This window comes from Gopherus evgoodei, chromosome 1 (assembly GCF_007399415.2).
Source record: "Gopherus evgoodei ecotype Sinaloan lineage chromosome 1, rGopEvg1_v1.p, whole genome shotgun sequence".
In the NCBI taxonomy this organism is placed as follows: domain Eukaryota; kingdom Metazoa; phylum Chordata; order Testudines; family Testudinidae; genus Gopherus; species Gopherus evgoodei.
In genome coordinates this window covers 136,467,698-136,488,744 of record NC_044322.1, presented here as the reverse complement: position 1 = coordinate 136,488,744, position 21,047 = coordinate 136,467,698, and positions in this window count along the sequence as shown.

The following is a 21,047-nucleotide window of genomic DNA, read 5'->3' as shown; positions in this document are numbered from 1 at the left end:
AATCCTTAAGCAATGAAACAGCACCAAGAAAATTCCCCAAACCTCCAATTACTACAAGAGGTACTAAAACAGCTCACTCAGACCTTCTGTGCTGCCAACAAACTACACATTGCTAAAACCAAGATTGCACTATTTAGACATGAACAAAAATTCTGAGTCTATAGCGCTAGCAGAAAAGTCAGTGGCATAAAGACAAACAATAGGAACACTTAGTGAAATCACTACATGGAAACATAGGCACTAATGGGATTTTCAGTTTTATTGAGGTCAGTATTGAGTTCATACCTCTCTGTAAAAACTGTATCTGAAGATGATAGTCTCTCCTGACCTGTCACTATTACTGTCAAGTTCTAAAATGGTGCCCATCCTGTGCGCTAGGTGCCTAAACCATCAATTAAAAAGCAAGCAAACAACTTTGCATCAATATATTCACCTCAACCCACTCCTGCCTCAACAGCCTTAGAGAAGAGAGCAGGGGGGAAATGGGCTTTTCAACATTCCCAGAAGGCTAACAGATCTGGGCTTTGCTGCACCAAGAGTGGATTGCGATCTTCAGCTCCTCTGGTTATATATTAGGTAAAGCAAGCTGGAAGAGTGGGACAGAAATTCTGGCAATCTGGGGAGGGAGGAAGTTATTTTCTTTCTTTCGAGACAGAGAGTCACTATGAGGAGGAACAAAAGGGAGGTCTGGTGGATTGCTGATCTGGGGGACAGGAGAGGCATCATTATGTTGGGGAAGAATTCAGTGAGTTGAGAGACAAGGAAAGAGTGGGGTTCAACTGGTCCTTGCCCAAGTTGAAGGTCAGAGAAGGACCTTGTCTGTAACAGCAGCCCCCTCCTCGCCAATAAAACACGTTGTGGCATACAACACTCTGCTCCCTGATGAGGGGATCCTTTGATCCATGTCACCCCTACTGACTAGACAAGCGTGTGTGTGTGTGTGTGTGTGTGTGTGTGTGTGTGTGTGTGTGTGTGTATTTTGGTGGGGGGGGGTTACAGTGTAACCAGCTGTGCTCTGCAAGTACCATCAGAGCTCCTTCAAAGGACAAAAATCAGGCAGGCAAAACTCTGAACTGCACATGTCAATAGGTTATTTTATTTTGACTTGGATTTCAGACTAGCTCCTGAGGACTGGAAGTACTTCAGACTCTGTATGCTGCCCTGAAGGCAAAATGTTATTAGGACAAATTGAAACTCCTCTTAGGAGATTAAATCAAATCTGACATAGAGAAACAAAATCATTTACCTTTTCTCTTATGGGAGAAGTGGAACACTGTTAAAATAAATGCATTTCCAGTAAATAAAACTACTCAGTTTTCTCTCAATTTATATTTTTAAAGCAACATTTTAAGATTAATACTCTTAAAAATATGGAGGAATGGGAGTGGCAGAATAAACCCTCAACTTTCAATTAGTTGCATCTCCTGGCCTTCAAAGGATACTTTTGGGTTTTGAGTTTTATTTATACATTATTCATGGTCTATTTCCAGGAACAGCCAAGATCTTTGGTTAAGTATTTGTTGAATTGGTGTGATTTATCTTGTCACACTAAGGGCAAGTCTACACTACAAAATTAAGTCAATCTAAGTTAAATCAATGTACAACCACCACAGTAATTAAGTCGCTTTTGCATGTCCACACTATGCTTCTTGTGTTGGCAGTGCATGTAGGGTGGCCAGATGTCCCGATTTTATAGGGACAGTCCCGATTTTTGGGTCTTTTTCTTATATAGGCTCCTATTACCCCCTCAACCCCTATTCTAATTTTTTATTTTTTTCTCCCCATGCTTGCTGTCTGGTCACCCTAAGTGTGTGTCCTTACCAGGAGTGCTTGCACTAATTTAACTCTCAGTGTGGGGAATTGTGGGACAGTGTCTGAAAGGCAACAACAGTACATATAAGCAAGAGTGTCTACACTGATACTGCATCAACTTAACTACATCAACCCAAGTGCTATGTCTCTTGTGTAGGTGGAGTTAAGTCAGTATAGTGCAGGGGTCTCCAAACTTGGTTCACAGCTTGTTCAGGGTAAACCCCTGGCAGGCCACAAGATGCTTTGTTTATCTAAGCGTCTGCAGGTATGGCCGCTCGCAGCTCCCAGTGGCCGCAGTTTGCCGTTCCTGGCTAATGGGAGCTGTGTGAAGCGGCACTGGCCAGGCCACCGCTTCCTGCAGCTCCCATTGGCCGGAAATGGTGAACCATGGCCACTGGGAGCTGTGAGCGGCCATACCTGCAGACATTCAGGTAAACAAAGCATCTTGCGGCCCACCAGGGTTTACCCTGAACAAGCCGCGAACAAAGTTTGGAAACCGCTGGTGTAGTGGATGGGTTACATTGGTGAGAGCTACATTTTAGTGTAGACACAAGTTAGGTCAACATAAGGCAGCTTATATCAACCTAACTGTGTAGTGCAGACCAGGCCTAAGTGTTATGCTAACATCACACTCCATGCTAAACAGGCCTTAGCTCAACTACTCACACTCCTGCTATTGTATGATGAATAGAGTAACATCCTGGGGTTTGCACAGCAGTTTTAAAAATGAGAGACAGAAATGCTTTAGGTAAAATTTCCCCCAGTCTGTTACACAACGCCCTTCCTCACCACAAATCACAGAAAAACTGACATAGTATGAAGTTGAGTAATCTACAATATCAAGGTAAGAAAAAGGAGGCCTGACTCTGATATCCTGAGTTATTTTAGTATAAATGAAAAAGTCAGACCCTCAACTTTATGCCCTTTGCACAGATATAAACAATCACATCAGTGTAACATAGTAGAGAATCAGGACCTATGTATTTATTGAAATGGACTTTACTTGTTCCTGGCTTCACTTGAATTTTATGCCTCAGGTAATGGCTTAGCTATTTTAGTTTCTTCAGTAGCTTCATCCTCAGCAGCAGACCCCCTCAAGCATGCTACATTGTGTGGGATAGGCAGGTTGTCCCTGCTGTTCTGACTCAGTTGAAGAGACAGCATTATGCTGGGTCTCTTACTTCTCTCCTTCCTCTCCAACGAGCAGAGAGAGGCATCCAAGGGAGGGACCCAAGTTGTCCAGGACCCAATGGCTATGTTTGAGATATGGGAGGCCAAAAGGGAGGAAGTAGTTGGATGGAAGGAAGAGAAGAGTGGGCCTTAAGCTACTGCACTCTTCACAGCTCGCTACAGTATAGTGATTGTCATTAAAATGACATTTGCCAACTGATACCAAATGTCTATCATAGCTATTGACTGTTAGAATCATAGGGGGAAACTTCACATCTGAGAAACCACCATGTGGATACTGTTAGCAAATACTGTATATCACAATTATTAACAGACCCAGACACAATCTAGCAAAATTCCTCCACCTAGTTAAAGGTCTGACCTGGATCCAAGTTCAAGGGTGTTTGGTTCTGGCCCATCTCTGCTTCTAATCTCCATTTCTAGAGGTGTTGTAGTAGCTGATATAGGTAACTATGAACCACGTTCTTGCTATAACTGAAAGATACAGGTAACAAGTTTTCACAGTCAAGGATTTCAGTCTCTATGGTTGGCTAATTATGTTTCTCCATGGATAAAAAGAAACCATTTAATTTCAGTTTGAATAACTTACTTTATAAACATGAAAAACAAAAAAACTTCCATGGAGAGCCAGGCCAGTTTCTGCCTGCTCTGTGACATCAAGTCTCCTGCATCAAATAGGAGCTGCTCTGCAGACAAACCCTTTAGAAAGTATCAGAGGCGTAGCCGTGTTAGTCTGGATCTGTAAAAGCAGCAAGGAATCCTGTGGCACCTTATAGACTAACAGACGTTTTGGAGCATGAGCTTTCGTGGGTGAATACCCACTTCCTCATGCATCTGAGGAAGTGGGTATTCACCCACGAAAGCTCATGCTCCAAAACGTCTGTTAGTCTATAAGGTGCCACACGATTCCTTGCTGCCTTTAGAAAGTGAAAGGTACAAAACATGGAAAACCAGTTCTAAGTTACATTAATGCATATACCATATCATCTGGTCTGGAAACAGTGCCCAAATCTTCTGTGAAGATTGAATTTTACACCTAAATTGATGTAGAATCATCTTCGCTCTGTCTGTCTTCCGCAATAATGAATTTGTCATAAGTAGCACCTATGCATTATTAGCGGGCATCCTCTTTGAAAATGCACACCACGCCAACTTTAAAGTGCACCTTTTTAGGCATCTGAATAGTGGGTTAGATGTAATGATGCTGTGAAAAAGGGAGGCTTTTCTACAGCTGCTGTTTGATTTCACCATTCATTTTTAATTATAGCTCATCTGATTTGTGACATTATGAAATATACTGAAACTATGGTGTCCTTGGTCAAAGAAACATTCAGTGAAGATAATTGTTGCCATATTTTATTACTAAAGTTATTGCAAGGATATATAATAACTTGTATGAATTACCGGTAGTGCTGAATATTCTGCCTTACTAGCAGTAATATAAGCCAAATATTTTGCCCTTGACCTACAACAGTTTACATAAAACATGACAGATTTACAGGAAAAACAGGACACTTTCCCGATAGTTTGAAGAACGTTGAGCATCCATAGAAAGAAAAGCAGTTTAAAGGCAAACTAGTACTTTAAGCTCAGTTGTGTTCAAATGAATAGTGGGAGAAGAGTATTAAGAGATTGGTATGATATTTATTAGGCTATAACTTCATTAATTAAAGCATTTAACTGTGGTTCAGGTATACATCTCTTTCCTATCTAAAGTGTATAACTATATAATATACTGTGACACTCTGCATATGGCTTTTATATTTATACACTGTGCTTTTTAATTTGACTTCTATAGTCATCTTTAAGGTGTTTTATGAATGTCTTTCCTACGTACATATTGGAAATGTATTTAAAAAAAAAAAGCTTTAAACAAATAGCCAGATAAATATACAGCTGGCCAGATAAACAGGTAAATGGGTTGAACTGTTCTCCAGTTCTGACAAACAATCTTATACCACAATGTATTTAAAATTAAAAGTTTCTACCTACTTTTTTTTAAATGAGCTCAGTACAACAGAAAAGCACAATACTTTTGTATTGTCAGCTAATATACATTTCCCTATATTACAAATACTTAACTGATGTTACCCACTGATTTTCTTTCCATGGACACCTTTTATGTATGTTTTTCAAATTGAGGGCAAAAGGTCCTATTCCATAAATCTGTTACGTTTGATTGTAAACTGTAATAAGTCAAGGGCCTAATTGCCAGCAGTTAAAAAAACCTGGTACCATGAGACTCATGAATCATAAATATGCACGACTGGAAGGGACCTCAATAGGTCACCTAGTCCAGTCCCCTGCATTGAAGCAGGACTAAGTGTTTGTCTAACCCAGGGGTTGGCAATCTTTCAGGAGTGGTGTGCCGAGTCTTCATTTATTTACTTTAAGGTTTCACATGCCAGTAATACATTTTAATGTTTTTTAGGTCAGTCTCTATAAGTCTATATATTATACAACTAAACTATTGTAAAATAAACAAGGTTTTCAAAATGTTTAAGAAGCTTCATTTAAAATTAAAATAAGTGTTGATCTTATACCACTGCCCCACTCAGCCCGCTGCTGGTCTGGGGTTCTGTTCACTTAGGCCGGCAGCGGGCTGAGCGGGGCCTGCGGCCGGGACCCCGGCTGGCAAGGGTCCGGCAGCCAGAACCCCAGACCAGCAGTGGGCTGTGTGGGGCTGGCGGCCGGGACCCCAGACTGGCAGTGGGCTGAGCGGCTCAGGGGTTCCATCCGTGGGCTTCTGACAGCTGGGATCCTGGCTGCCGGACCTGGTCAGCCCACTGCCGGTCTGGGGTCCCAGCCCTGCACACATAGAGTTGGTACCTACCTTCTCCCTGGTTCTGGCCCATTCTCTTCCTCTCTCTCTGCATTGAGCTGAGGGTGGGAGTGCACTGAGCATAGGGCTGGGGGTGAAGGAGCAGGTTGGGGTGTAGGGTCTGGTCAGGAGCTACAATAAAGGAGAGGGCTCAGGGTTGGAGCAGGAGGTTTGGGTGCGGAGTGCTTACCTGGGCAGCTCCCATTTGGTGCAAGAGGTGCAGGTGGGAATGTGGGGGGTGGGTGCAGGAGCTCCCATTTGGTGTTCAGGGTGGTGCTTACCTGGGCAGCTCCCATTTGGTGCAAGAGGTGCAGGTGGGAATGTGGGGGGTGGGTGCAGAAGCTCCCATTTGGTGTTCAGGGTGGAGGTGCAGGGGGTGCAAGAGTCAGAGCTGAGGGTCATGGCGGGGGGGGGAAGGAGTCAAGCAGAGGGCTAGGTGTGTGTGAGGGGGGGTCCAAGGCTCAGACAGAGGTCTGGGGTGGGGTGGGGTGTAGGGCATAGGCCTGGGGGGTGTGCGGGGCTGCAGGGATCAGGGCAGAGAGTTTGGTGGGGACAGGGGGCACGGGCCTGGGGGGGTGTGCAGGACTCAGGGCTGAGGGTGTGGGCTGGGGTCGTGGGGTGCTCATAGCAGGGGGCTGGAAGGGATATGCCCCCATTCCATCCCCTCCCCTGCTTCTTTGCCTCTGCCAGGAACAGCGAGCATGCTGACTCCACTCCTCCCCAACCCCCTCCTTTGCAAGGGCCATCAGCTGATTGGCTGGCAAGGATGGGTGGGAGGGAGAGGAGGAGGAGGAGGGGCAGGAACCTAGCACACTGTGGGAAGAGGCAGGAGAGCCAGCAGGACCAAGCTTCCATCCCTATGCGTAGAGGGGCGGAGAAGAACAGGCTGGGCCGGGCAGGATTTTTAATGGCAGCAGCGTGCTGTTTTTGGCATGCGTGCCATAGGTTGCTGACCCCTGATCTAACTGGTTCTTAAAAACCTCCAGTAATAGAGATTCATGGTAATATAGCAGGAGTTGATAACTCTGTAGAGGTTAGACCCACTAAAAAGAATTTTGAAAAGGTTTGTTTTCCAATGCCTATGACTCAAATTAACAGATTTAATTGTAAAACCTAAATTATAGACTCATAGACTCATAGACTCTAGGACTGGAAGGGACCTCGAGAGGTCATCGAGTCCAGTCCCCTGCCCTCATGGCAGGACCAAATACCGTCTAGACCATCCCTGATAGACATTTATCTAACCTACTCTTAAATATCTCCAGCGATGGAGATTCCACAACTTCCCTAGGCAATCTATTCCAGTGTTTAACTACCCTGACAGTTAGGAACTTTTTCCTAACGTCCAACCTAAATCTCCCTTGCTGCACTTTAAGCCCATTGCTTCTTGTTCTACCATTGGAGGCCAAGGTGAACAAGTTTTCTCCCTCCTCCTGATGACACCCTTTTAGATACCTGAAAACTGCTATCAGGTCCCCTCTCAGTCTTCTCTTTTCCAAACTAAACAAACCCAATTCCTTCAGCCTTCCTTCATAGGTCATGTTCTCAAGACCTTTAATCATTCTTGTTGCTCTTCTCTGGACCCTCTCCAATTTCTCCACATCTTTCTTGAAATGTGGTGCCCAGAACTGGACACAATACTCCAGTTGAGGCCTAACCAGCGCAGAGTAAAGCGGAAGAATGACTTCTCGTGTCTTGTTTACAACACACCTGTTAATGCATCCCAGAATCATGTTTGCTTTTTTTGCAACAGTATCACACTGTTCACTCATATTAAGCTTGTGGTCCACTATGACCCCTAGATCTCTTTCTGCCTTACTCCTTCCTAGACAGTCTCTTCCCATTCTGTATGTGTGAAACTGATTGTTCCTTCCTAAGTGGAGCACTTTGCATTTATCTTTATTGAACTTCATCCTGTTTACCTCAGACCATTTCTCCAATTTGTGCAGATCATTTTGAATTTTGACCCTGTCCTCCAGAGCAGTTTCAATCCCTCCCAGTTTGGTATCATCCGCAAACTTAATAAGCGTACTTTCTATGCCAACATCTAAATCGTTGATGAAGATATTGAACAGAACCGGTCCCAAAACAGACCCCTGCGGAACCCCACTTGTTATACCTTTCCAGCAGGATTGGGAGCCATTAACAACTACTCTCTGAGTACGGTTATCCAGCCAGTTATGCACCCACCTTATAGTAGCCCCATCTAAATTGTACTTTCCTAGCTTATCTATAAGAATATCATGCGAAACTGTATCAAATGCCTTACTAAAGTCTAGGTATATCACATCCACCGCTTCTCCCTTATCCACAAAGCTCGTTATCCTATCAAAGAATGCTATCAGATTAGTTTGACAGGATTTGTTCTTTACAAATCCATGCTGGCTATTCCCTATCACCTTACCACCTTCCAAGTGTTTGCAGATAATTTCTTTGATTACCTGCTCCATTATCTTCCCTGGCACAGAAGTTAAACTAACTGGTCTGTAGTTTCCTGGGTTGTTTTTATTTCCCTTTTTATAGATGGGCACTATATTTGCCCCCTTCCAGTCTTCTGGAATCTCCCCCGTCTCCCATGATTTCCCAAAGATAATAGCTAGAGGCTCAGATACCTCCTCTATTAACTCCTTGAGTATTCTAGGATGCATTTCATCAGGCCCTGGTGACTTGCAGGCATCTAACTTTTCTAAGTGATTTTTTACTTGCTCTTTCCTTATTTTCTCTTCTAAACCTACCCTCTTCCCGTAAGCATTCACTATACTAGACATTCCTTCAGACTTCTCAGTGAAAACCGAAACAAAGAAGTCATTAAGCATCTCTGCCATTTCCAAGTCTCCCGTTACTGTTACCCCCTCCTCATTGAGCAGTGGGCCTACCCTGTCCTTAGTCTTCCTCTTGCTTCTAATGTATTGATAAAAGTCTTCTTGTTTCCCTTTATTCCCATAGCTAGTTTGAGTTCATTTTGTGCCTTTGCTTTTCTAATCTTGCCTCTGCATTCCTGTGTTATTTGCCTATATTCATCCTTCGTGATCTGACCTAGTTTCCATTTTTTATATGACGCCTTTTTATTTTGTAGGTCACGCAAGATCTCAAGGGTAAGCCAAGGTGGTCTTTTGCCACATTTTCTATCTTTCCTAACCATCGGAATAACTTGCTTTTGGGCCCTTAATAGCGTCCCTTTGAAAAACTGCCAACTTTCCTCAGTTGTTTTTCCCCTCAGTCTTAATTCCCATGGGACCTTGCCTATCAGCTCTCTGAGCTTACCAAAATCCGCCTTCCTGAAATCCATTGTCTCTATTCTGCTGTACTCCTTTCTACCCTTCCTTAGAATTGCAAATTCTATGATTTCATGATCACTTTCGCCCAAGCTTCCTTCTACTTTTAAATTCTCAACAAGTTCCTCCCTATTGGTTAAAATCAAGTCTAGAACAGCTTCCCCCCTAGTAGCTTTTTCAACTTTCTGAAATAAAAAGTTGTCTGCAATGCAGTCCAGGAACTTATTGGATAGTCTGTGCCCCGCGGTGTTATTTTCCCAACATATATCTGGATAGTTGAAGTCCCCCATCACCACCAAATCTTGGGCTTTGGATGATTTTGTTAGTTGTTTGAAAAAAGCCTCATCCACCTCTTCCACCTGATTAGGTGGCCTGTAGTAGACTCCCAGCACGACATCACCTGTGTTTTTTACCCCTTTTAGCCTAACCCAGAGACTCTCCACCCTTCCGTCTCCTATGTCCATCTCCACCTCAGTCCAAGTGTGTACATTTTTAATATATAAGGCAACACCTCCTCCCTTTTTCCCCTGTCTATCCTTCCTGAGCAAACTATACCCATCCACACCAACATTCCAGTCATGTGTATTATCCCACCAAGTTTCAGTAATGCCAATAATGTCATAGTTGTATTTATTTATTAGCACTTCCAGTTTTCCTGCTTATTACCCATACTTCTTGCATTTGTATAAAGGCATCTAAGATACTGGTTTGATCTTGCCTCCCAGCTTTGCCCTGACCCTCCTTCCTCTCTGCTATTATAGCCCGTGCTCCCTCCTGTTTCCAACCCATCTCCCAGGTCTTGTTCCCCACTTACCTGTGGGCTTTGCTCACCTGTCCCCGTCGAACCTAGTTTAAAGCCCTCCTTACTAGGTTAGCCAGTCTGTGCGCAAATAAGGCCTTTCCCCGCTTCGAAAGGTGAACGCCATCTGTTCCTAGCAGTCCTTCCTCAAATAGCATCCCGTGGTCGAGGAAGCCAAAGCCCTCCTGGCGACACCATCTTCGCAGCCAGGCATTCACCTCCACGATGCATCTGTTTCTGCCCGGACCCCTACCTTCAACAGGAAGAATCGAAGAGAATACCACCTGCGCTCCAAACTCCTTAACCCGTACTCCCAGAGCCCTGTAGTCACTCTTGATCTGCTCAGCATCACACCTCGCAGTATCATTTGTGCCCACATGGATGAGTAGCATGGGATAGTAGTCAGAAGGCCGGATAATCCTCGACAAAGCCTCTGTAACATCTCGGATACGGGCCCCTGGCAGGCAGCATACCTCCCGGGATGAACGGTCAGGGCGACAGATGGGTGTCTCCGTCCCCCTCAGCAGAGAGTCTCCAACCACCACTACCCTACGTTTCTTATCAGTGGTGGCAGCAGACCTCCCAGCCTTAGGGGTACGAGGCTTCACCCCCTTAACTGCTGGGGGTGATTTCTTCTCTCCTGTATCAAGAAGAGCATAATGGTTATCTTTTACCACAGCAGGAGGGTTCGCAGCAGCGGTGGAGCACTGCCTGCTGCTAGAAGTAACCAGCTGGCTGTGTCCACCCTGAGCCTCCTCCTCCACTGGTGTGTCAGACACACCCTGAGGCATCTCCTCCTCCACTGGAGTGTCGGTAGTCCTGTCAACTGGGACAGCACCATCAGCTGTCTCCACATGGATACTGTCCAGGAATTGCTCATGGACATAGATGTTCCTCAGCCTGGCCACCTCCTCCTGTAGCTCTCCCACCTGCTGCCTGAGAGATTCCACCAGTAGGCACCTTTCACATTGGATGCCACCCCCAGCCTGGATATCAGTAAGTGGAAATTGCAAATTACAGTCTTTGCAAGCCCACACCAGAATCTGGGTAAAAGCATCCATGCTTTGGTGATCTGTCTGGCTACAGGCGCAGGTGGAGGAGACAGAAGCAGTGCTGGCACAGGTGTTGCGGGTCCTCCTCACCATTGTAAGCCTCCCTCTGTCAAACACTCTCAAATTGCTGTCTACAGCTCCCTATCCGCTCCTCTCTGCTGTAAACAGAAAGGTTTTCGATGTGGCTAAGATTATGGGTTCAGGGGACCAATGGGTCACAGATGAGACTGACAAGGGACCCCCCCTCCCTTCCTACTCCCCTTCCAAACTCCCTTGCAAAACTCCCTGTTAGCAGCTCCTGTTATATTTTATGTTATATTTCTATATAACAAAGATTTTGCACCCTTAACTAGGGAGCTATTATGGTTTCTTCATAATCTTGTAAAATGCACGTGTACAGGAACTATTTGTCAACCATATTACAAAATGTTGGGCAAGAATGGATTTGTTTGCAGAAAAGTTGTATAACTATCCACTTACAGTGTACTGCATCCACCACCATCATATCAAACATCTTCCAAATTCTTAAAATAGAAATAATCATCTCTCTCTCTCTTCCTTCCTAACTTAGAGGGGTTCATTATTCTTTCATGTTCATTTCTAGGTTTGTTTGTATACATCATGTGTGTACAATGCCTAGCTCAAGTGGATCTGACCTCTGCTGGGAGGTGCCTCTGGGCACTAGAACAATACAAATAACAAAAAGATACATATGTTTGCTTGTTTATGCTTGTTTATGCTTGTGTGTGTGTGTGTGTGTGTGTGTGTGTGTGTGTGTGTGTGTGTGTGTGTGTGTGTGTGTATGTGAAGAAGTTGAGGGAAAGCCAGAGGTGAAAGTAAAATACAGCTCTTACTGGTACAGGTCCCACTCTGCCCCTACCACCTGAAGGGGAGGGGCCTCAGATGGAAGAAAGTTACACTTCTTACCCCTACAGTCCAAACACAAGCAAGCCACCTCCCCTACATACTACATGGATCCCTCCCATTGCATGACTTAGATATAGAAAATAAAGCTATTATTACTACTACCAGTACTGTCTGTAATAAAACTTTACTATTGGAATAAAACTGAAAACTCAGAGTCACATTTTTCTCCTTGTCCTCCCTCCTCCTCCTCCAGCCAGGCTGCCTGACGAGGCTAGCTCCCCGTTCCCCTGACCCCCCACTCCAGCAGGGGCTGCAGCGGCTCCCCTCTAGCTTGTAGCAGGAGGACTGGCTGAGGGAGAAGCCTCCCCAAGTAGCTTGCTGCCCGCATAAGAACTGTTTAAATTTAGCTGTTCACTGGGGATTAGGGACTATTTCACTCACAGTTGTTGGGGGACGGGAGACCAAAGCAGGGACAGTTCTTTTCTGCCCCCTCGATGAGGTGAACAACCTTGTTAATTTCATTCATGGATGCTAGAAATAGCCCCTAATCCCAAGGTTCAGACCACATCTAAATTTAAATTGTTCTTTTGTAGGCAGCAGGTTACCTGGGGGGGCTCTCCCTCAGCCAGTCCCCCTGCTCTCTGCTATAAGCTAGTGGGGAGCTACTGCAGCCCCTGCTGAATGGGAGGGTCGAGGGAAATGGAGCCTAGCCATGTCAGGCAGCCCGGCTGGAGGAGGAGCGGGAGAGAAACAACAAACAAATGTGAGTGAGTTTTTTCCCTTTCCAAGCTTTTATTAGCTTTGAGTTTGAACTTTTTGTTATGCAGCCAAAAGAGGTGAAAGTAAGCCAGTACAGAATGCTCCGCTTATTTGCCGGTACACTACTGCACCTTTTTTTTTGTTGTTGTTTTAAACCAGTACTCCGTACCAGCTTACTTTCACCTCTGGGGAAAGCTAAACTGCTTTCAGAACTATTTGCAACACACATTGATTTTGAGCATACTAAAAATGCTTATTCTATTTGACAGAGTTATCTTTACTCATGAGGGCTGGTTGTCTCACTACTCTGCTCTGCTCTCAAATTAGGCCCACGCACCGTCTGGTGCAATAAATCCATCAAGAAATGTGCTGACGGTGAGATTATGGTTTTTGCATTATACTATTCAGTTAATAAAAATGAATCTTTTTATCTTTTTTGGAGTTTTTCTGCAAATGCTGAAAACAAACATTTAGGGTTTTATTTTTAACTCAACAGGCAAAGGCTTTAGCTGTGGATTACAGCATACCAAATAGGAAAGATCATTTAAATTAGCAGAAAATGGACCCTGCAACAACGTCTAATTAATGCTTTGAGAACTAATGTCATTACTGTTTAACATCAAGTACTTGTGAAGGAATAAAAAGCTGTTTTACACTCCCTCATACTCCTGTGTCTCTTGCTTTCCTTATAGTGTACTCAGTGCCGGCCAGATTCCTCCCTAGTGTAACTGCTGAAATCAGTGATTGTCTTCCATTGACAACTTCTATGGAATTGCACCATGGATGAAGTTGGCCCAAACAGTCTGCTTTGACTAACTTTCATTCTTCTCCAAGGATAAAAGAAGCAGCATTTAAAAAGCTTGTTAATTCAGTTTAACTGGCTGTAAATGGTTATTTGAGGTGTGACCATGGGATGTAACCAGACCATGCTTGATACATTTTTAATAAGCTCTCCTTATTTATCCTCTTGCATAAGTTTAAGCTTTACTTTTATCTGAATTTAGATATATCAGTGTGAAGTTAGAATTTGCTCTTGCATCTTGATTAAAAGCAGATCAGGAACTGCTTTGATCATGGTGCTAAGCCAGTATTTGTTAAACCAAACCCACTTTGGTAAAATGGCTAGTTGAGGATGTTGTCTGATCTACAAGCAGTGAGTGGTGTTCTACACTATGAATAAAAGCCTAGTTGATGGGAGTTTTGCCATTGACTTCAGTGAGGCCAGGATTTCACCATGTGTCTTTACAGTACATTTTCTCACTAAATTCAGTAATATTTACATTAATATCCAACAATTATTGTTTTACTGTCTTGTCAGCCTTCTGTCATTGTGCCAGGGAGATATGAATGTTCCAATTTTAATTGAAATTAAGTATTTCCTGTGAATAATTTGTCTAACTATAATCTCATGCAAATGTGAGGGCTGCAGTCATACAACTTCCATAAGAGCTGTTCAGCTAAAGCCCCAAACAGATTAGTATTCACCAGTCCTATTTCCTACTTTTGAGCCAAACCCTGAAGTTCTTTCTCAGGCCAAACTCCCATTGTCTTCAATGAGAGTAAGGACTACAGCCCAGATTTTCAAAGGCATTTAGGCATTGCTGTGCTCGGTGTTACAATGTCTAACTGATTTAGGAGCCTAAATCTTATTTTCAAAAGGGATTTAGAAGCCAAAATCCCATCAACTGAATAGGATTTGGGCTCCTAAGTCAGTTAGGCCTTGCAACACTGAGTGCAGCAATGCCTAAATGCCTTTTAAAAATCTGAGCCTGAGGACCTCATGCAAAGCCTATTGTATCTTTGTAAGACCACCATTGCTTTAATAATGGACTTTGAATCAGATGTAGCTAATGATTGCAGGACTTTGCCTTAAGTGCAGAAAACCAATTGCTTGTTTTCATTTAAATCATGAAAAGAAGACCTTCATTAAATTATACAAGTCTGATGGTGAAGTTTTGGGGTGCTTAAACCAGTTCAGTTTAAATAAAACCAGACACCAAGCTTTACTCAATACTCACATCTGAACAAAACTTTTTTAGAGGCTTGATTAAATATTTTTAAATTTCTGGATTTACAGGCTTGTGCTGGGAGTAAGCAGGAACATCTAGCTAAAATGAGAAGCAATAATTCCAATCTGGTCAGAAGCAGTACAGGTGAGTCACATCATATGCGCATTTAACTTATGCAAATTCAACTATATGCTCTTGCCAAAAACCACCACCAACAAGATACCTGTAAATAGTGCGGGCAATTCCACCCACCATTCTACTCAATGAGCATATGCCCCAGAGTGAGCGTGGGATGGGAGACGTGAATCTGCTGTTCCCTCAGTCAGTCTCAGTTCCCACATGCCTCTCATATGTGAGCATCTCATTGTGTTGTGATTCTAGTGTTTAAAGATACGTATTTTTTGTACAACGTGGCCCCTAAACCAAGCCAACTACTTCATCTGGTGTTCAACCAAAGAAACAGTGATCTGTTCCAATGCTGGAGGAAAAACTGGCTGTGTTGGATTTATTGAGAGATGGTATGTCAGTCTCCAACATGGCACGTAAATATGGCTGTAATGAATCTAGCATCCATGCCATCAAGATTCAAGACAGAAATTCATCAAGCCGTGACATCAAGCGCTCTAATAATTGCAAAGGTGACGAGCCAGGTGCGTGATAAGACTTTAGTGAAGACCTAAAAAGGCATTAAACTTATGACTGGAAGACATGAAGCACAAACAGGAGCCTATTGATTGGCAACACACTGCGAGAAAAGGCTCTTAGCCTCTACGCGCTGTTCAAACCTCCTGCCGAAGAGGGACAGCCTTCTGATTAGAAGGAATTCAAAGCCAGCCAAGGTTGGCTTAACAATTTTAGGAACCGCTTCAACCTCAAAAACGTGCAGACTATTGGTGAAGCTGCATATGCCAATGAAGAGGGAGCAAAAGCCTACCCCGAACAATTTTAAAGAAAATCATAGAAGAAAAGGGCTCTCTTTCAGAACAAGTTTTTAATGCTGATGAGACTGGGCTCTTCTGGAAAAAAAATGTCCACCCACACTTACATTTCAAAATCAGAAAGACAAGCCCCTGGCTTCAAAGCAGCTAAAGACCATGTGACTGTGTTTGTTTTGTTGCAAAGCAGCTGGGCATTTAATAAAGCTGGGCTTGTGCTACAGGGCTGCAACTCCCCATTTCCTAAAAGGCAAGAACAGAAGTCTCCTGCCTGTGTTCTGGCAATCAAATAAAAAGACTTGGGTGACAGCAGCATTATTTCTGGATTGGTTCCATAAGTGTTTCATTACAGAGGTCAAGCAGTACCTCGAAGAGAAAGGACTTGACTTTAAAATGTTGCTGATTATAGACAATGCTCCTGGCCACCCTGCAGCACTCCAGTTGGCACATAGTTAAATTGGAAAAGATGGGGATGAATATGAAAGTTGTGAGGTGGATAAGGAACTGGTTAAAGGGGAGACTCCAGTGGGTCGTATTGAAGGGTGAACTGTCAGGCTGGAAGGAGGTTACTAGTGGAGTCCCTCAAGGATCGGTTTTGGGACCGATCTTATTTAACCTTTTTATTACTGACCTTGGCACAAAGAGCGGGAATGTGCTAATAAAGTTTGCGGATGACACAAAGCTGGGGGGTATTGCTAACACGGAGAAGGACAGGGATACTATTCAGGAAGATCTGGACCACCTTGTAAACTGGAGTAAGAGTAATAGGATGAAATACAATAGTGAAAAGTGCAAAGTCATGCACTTAGGGATTAATAATAAGAATTTTAGATATACGTTGGGGACGCATCAGTTGGAAGCGACGGAGGAGGAGAAGGTCCTTGGGGTATTGGTCGATAGCAGGATGACTATGAGCCGCCAATGTGATACGACTGTTAAAAAAGCAAATGCGATTTTAGGATGCATTAGGCGAGGTATTTCCAGCAGGGATAAGGAGGTGTTAGTACCGTTATATAAGGCGCTGGTGAGACCCCATCTGGAATATTGTGTGCAGTTCTGGTGTCCGATGTTCAAGAAGGATGAATTCAAACTGGAACAGGTCCAGAGACGGGCTACTAGGATGATCCGAGGAATGGAAAACCTGCCTTATGAAAGGAGACTCAAAGAGCTTGGCTTGTTTAGCCTGGCCAAAAGAAGGCTGCGGGGGGATATGCTTGTTCTATATAAATATATCAGGGGTGTTAACGTTAGGGAGGGAGAGGAATTATTTAAGTTTAGTTCTAATGTAGGCACGAGGACGAATGGGTATAAACTGGATATTAGGAAGTTTAGACTTGAAATTAGACGAAGGTTTCTAACCATTAGGGGAGTGAAGTTTTGGAACAGCCTTCCGAGGGAAGTAGTGGGGGCAAAAGACTTATCTGGCTTCAAGACTAAGCTTGATAAATATATGGAGGGGATGTTATGATAGGATAGTTTAATTTGGGCAATTGATCTTGGATTATCACCAGATAAGTCTGCTCAATTGTCTGCGGGGAGATGTTGGATGGGATGGGAACTGAGTTACTGCAGAGAATTCCTTCTTGGGTGCTGGCTGGTGAGTCTTGCCCACATGCTCAGGGTTTAGCTGATCGCCATATTTGGGGTTGGGAAGGAATTTTCCTCCAGGGCGGATTGGCAGGGGCCCTGGAGGTTTTTCACCTTCCTCTGCAGCGTGGGGCATGGGTCGCTTGCTGGTGGATTCTCTGCAGTTTGAGGTCTTCAAACCAGTTTTGAGGATTTCAATAACTCAGTCCTGGATTAGGGGTTGTATAAAAGTGGATGGGTAGGGTTCTGTGGCCTGCCTTGTGCAGGAGGTCAGACTAGATGATCATATTGGTCCCTTCTGACCTATGAGTCTATGAGTCTATAACGACTTTGAAGTCATCTTTCTCCCTCCCCCCCACCAATACCTCCTCCAACATCTCAACCAAGGCATGATTCACTGTTTCAAGGCCACATACACGAGGCTTGCATTCTCACGGACACGTAGTGCTATGGATGCTGATCCCAATCTTAATGTGATGGAGTGTTGGAAGTCCTTCAACATTGCTGATTGCATCACTTGCATTAAACAGGCAATGGATGCAATCAAGCCTGGAACAGCCAATGCATGTTGGTGAAACCTATGGAAAGACTGTGTGAATGGTTTTAAGAGTTTCCCGACCATTAACAAAGAAGTGAAACACATTGTTCAAGTGGCCAGGCAAGTGGGTGGTGATGGCTTCGTCGACATCCTTGAGGAAGAAATTGAAGGATTAATTGAGAGCCATAGAGAAACATTGACTAACAGAGTTAGAGGAACTGATAAAATCGTCTACAGAAGACGATGATGATAAACAGGAAGAGCCAGCAAGTTGCAATCTTCATAGATTTGCTGAAATGTTGCAAGCAGCGAAATACTTGAATGATTTAATTTCTGAATACAATCTCTCTATGGAACGAAGCCTCAAAATCACACATAGTCCGTAATACTATCTGAGACCGTATCAAATGTTTGAGCAGCCCAAGAGACAACAGCGACAGTTGCCAATCACCATGTTTTTCCTTGAAAAACAATCAGCAGCAGATGAGCCTGCACAATCAACTTCAAGCTGAACCAGAGCCAACCACTTCATCTACAACTCACTCTCCATCACCTCCATCTCCTGGATTGACATCAAGCCCTGACAACCCCCCTGTAATTAATACACTACTGTAAAATTATATACTGTATACAATGTATACACAACCCTATACAGTATACTGTACTTTGGAGCTCATGCTCCAAAACGTCTGTTAGTCTATAAGGTGCCACAGGACCCTTTGCTGCTTTTACAGATCCAGACTAACACGGCTACCCCTCTGATACATGTACTTTATGGGTGATTTAAGGGATTTTCAAGGGTAATTTTGACTGTACATGATTTTTCGCCTTACAAACCTAACCCCCCGTGTAAGATGTGACTCCACTGTAATTAATGAAACTTCATAAGAATATCTACTCATGCTGTTTCTATGCCAAGGATATTTAGAGACAAGGTGGATATATTGGAGCATATATAAAAGAGCTTCTTTATAGAAAAGAGCTCTGTGTAGCTCAGAAGCTTGTCTCTTTCACTAACAGAAGTTGGTCCAGTAAAAAATATTGCCTCACTCTCTTCTCTCTAATATCCTGGGACCAACACGGCTACAACAACACTGCAAACAAGAGATTTAGATTAATTCAAATTCACTTCCACATTTGTTTCCAAACCCTTTGAGGTTTGTTCAACATTAATATAGATCCATTCTAGTTACATTAATATGGGCTATTGTTACTTTATCTAAATTTAGCTAGGGCTGAATGTTGAGGCACAGGCTATCTTTAAATTCAGTCTTGTGCCAGATCCTGAAGTCCATGCTGTTTATATCCAGTCCTTACTCAGGAGAGAAAAATGAAGTGAAGGCCTCAAGTTTTTAGTGCAAGATGTGGCATCATGTCTCCCAGATCCATGAAGGGAGAGGGCAGTTTGCATGTGGATTTTGCCCCTCCTGCATGGAAGCAGGAGTCCGCCACCTCTAGAACACCAACTTCCTGGGCCCTGCAAAGGGCGTTCTGTGGCTCTGAAGTTGGCATAGGGATAAAGAGCAGAACAAGGGCAAAGCTGGTGTGACACATTGTCCCTTCTCCAGCCTTCATAGGAGCTTTCCTGAGAAGAAATACTACTCTGTATTTTTTTTTCTGTAACCCCACCTCTTCAGTGATCCCAATTGTGACTTGCTACCATGCTGCTGTTCACAAACCAGCCACAAAATGACCTATAGCAAGTGTTCTGATGAAAACTGTGGACATAAATTCAATAGATGCCTTATATAGTTACAAATGAGTTCAATCAGTAATCCGCAAACAAAACAAAACAAAACAGTCCATTGACACTCAAAATAGGCAAAGTAATCGAAATTCATAAACACAAATATTTCACTCCCCCTGAAATAAACACATTTATGTCTATACATTTCAACTGCTTTGCCTATTGGTTTTCTGGCATATCTACAGACTGCTTTATATTTGGCCTCTATGTATATGGCCATGGTTCATTACGACAGCTCTGGCAAATCCAACAGAATGACTTGCCAAATGATGCCAGTGGACACATACAATGCTTGGGGTGAAGAATAAAATGTTGATACTGGCCTATAAACTGGAGTCTTGCTTTCAGGGTTATACAGTTTTATCAGGAAGATAATGCCAGCATTTACTCTATCTCAAAAGGGATTAGTTTAAACTGAAAAATGAAAACAATCTGTAGCTGGATTGAACTCTGATTTAGCTGGCTATTTTATCCTGCTTCAAGATTTGTGGTGGAAGCCTGAGAACTTTTTATTTTTTCTTTCTCACAGATGCTACTGTATAACTGGATTAAGAACATGGCATAATAGCACAAGAAACATCCTCTGAGAATCAGGTGTATAATTATTTCAACCTTTCCTCTTGTAAGCTTTATATAGGGGGAAAATGCCATAATCTTCCCTTTCTAAAGGGAACCCTGAATGTGTTTAAAAGGGGATAGAATTGCATATAAATCCTGCAGTCCTATTGCTTTCCCAGTGTTTAGGAAAGATAAAACCTTTGGACGAAATTTAGACTAAAGTCAAGCCAAACGAGACAAAGATCTTGCTAATGGGTAAATGAAATAATTTTTGTAGATAGACAGAGCCTCTGACTGATCCCTTTATAGAGCGGTCATGTCGTCTTGTCCCTGTGATTTGCCATCTATGTCTTTTACTTTTTTAAAATCCATTGATGCTGCTGGAATCTCAACTGACATCAATGGCCCATATAATGCCTTTTACCATATTGGCTGGCCTGGAGGTTTTGTCTCTTGAAGTCTGCTGTTGACTTTACAGTTGTGTGCCTTTGAGTTCAAAATCTGACCAATGGAGTGTGCCCTACATATGGCTCTCCTTGAAGACCACAGATGTGTCAGCTAGTGTATATCTGCCTACTTTTTAGTTGGGACAGAGCAACGTGAGCACATGAATCAGGTGCTCTGTTCTGGCTCTCGGTTTGCTTCTGGTTGCAAGGTGTCAGTGATTATCTCAAAAGAAACACCTTATATTGTCTGGGACATGATTGTCTCTGAATGCTTTTCTCTGTAAAACCAGTTGTAGCAGTTGGATTAATCAGCATGGTCTTGTCTGACTCAGGATATGTAAATTTATTCGGCATCTACAGCACTGGGTAGGCAGGTTTATGAATTTTAATGAAGAAAGAAAAGCTACACAATAGTGTAGGACAATAGTATGAATGCAAGAAATCATGGAGACATCACTGAGGCAACCAGTGAAGGAAGGCTTCCCAGTGCACGGTCTACTGCTCAGGTATGTGCATCCAGTATTAGAGTCCATTACTATTTATTTCATATCACCTTGAGAATCGTGTGGTCCTGCTATGGTAAGTACCGTACAAGCACATTGTGGGGGACAGCCCCTGTCCTGAAGAGTTTATAATCTAATTAAAGGCAAG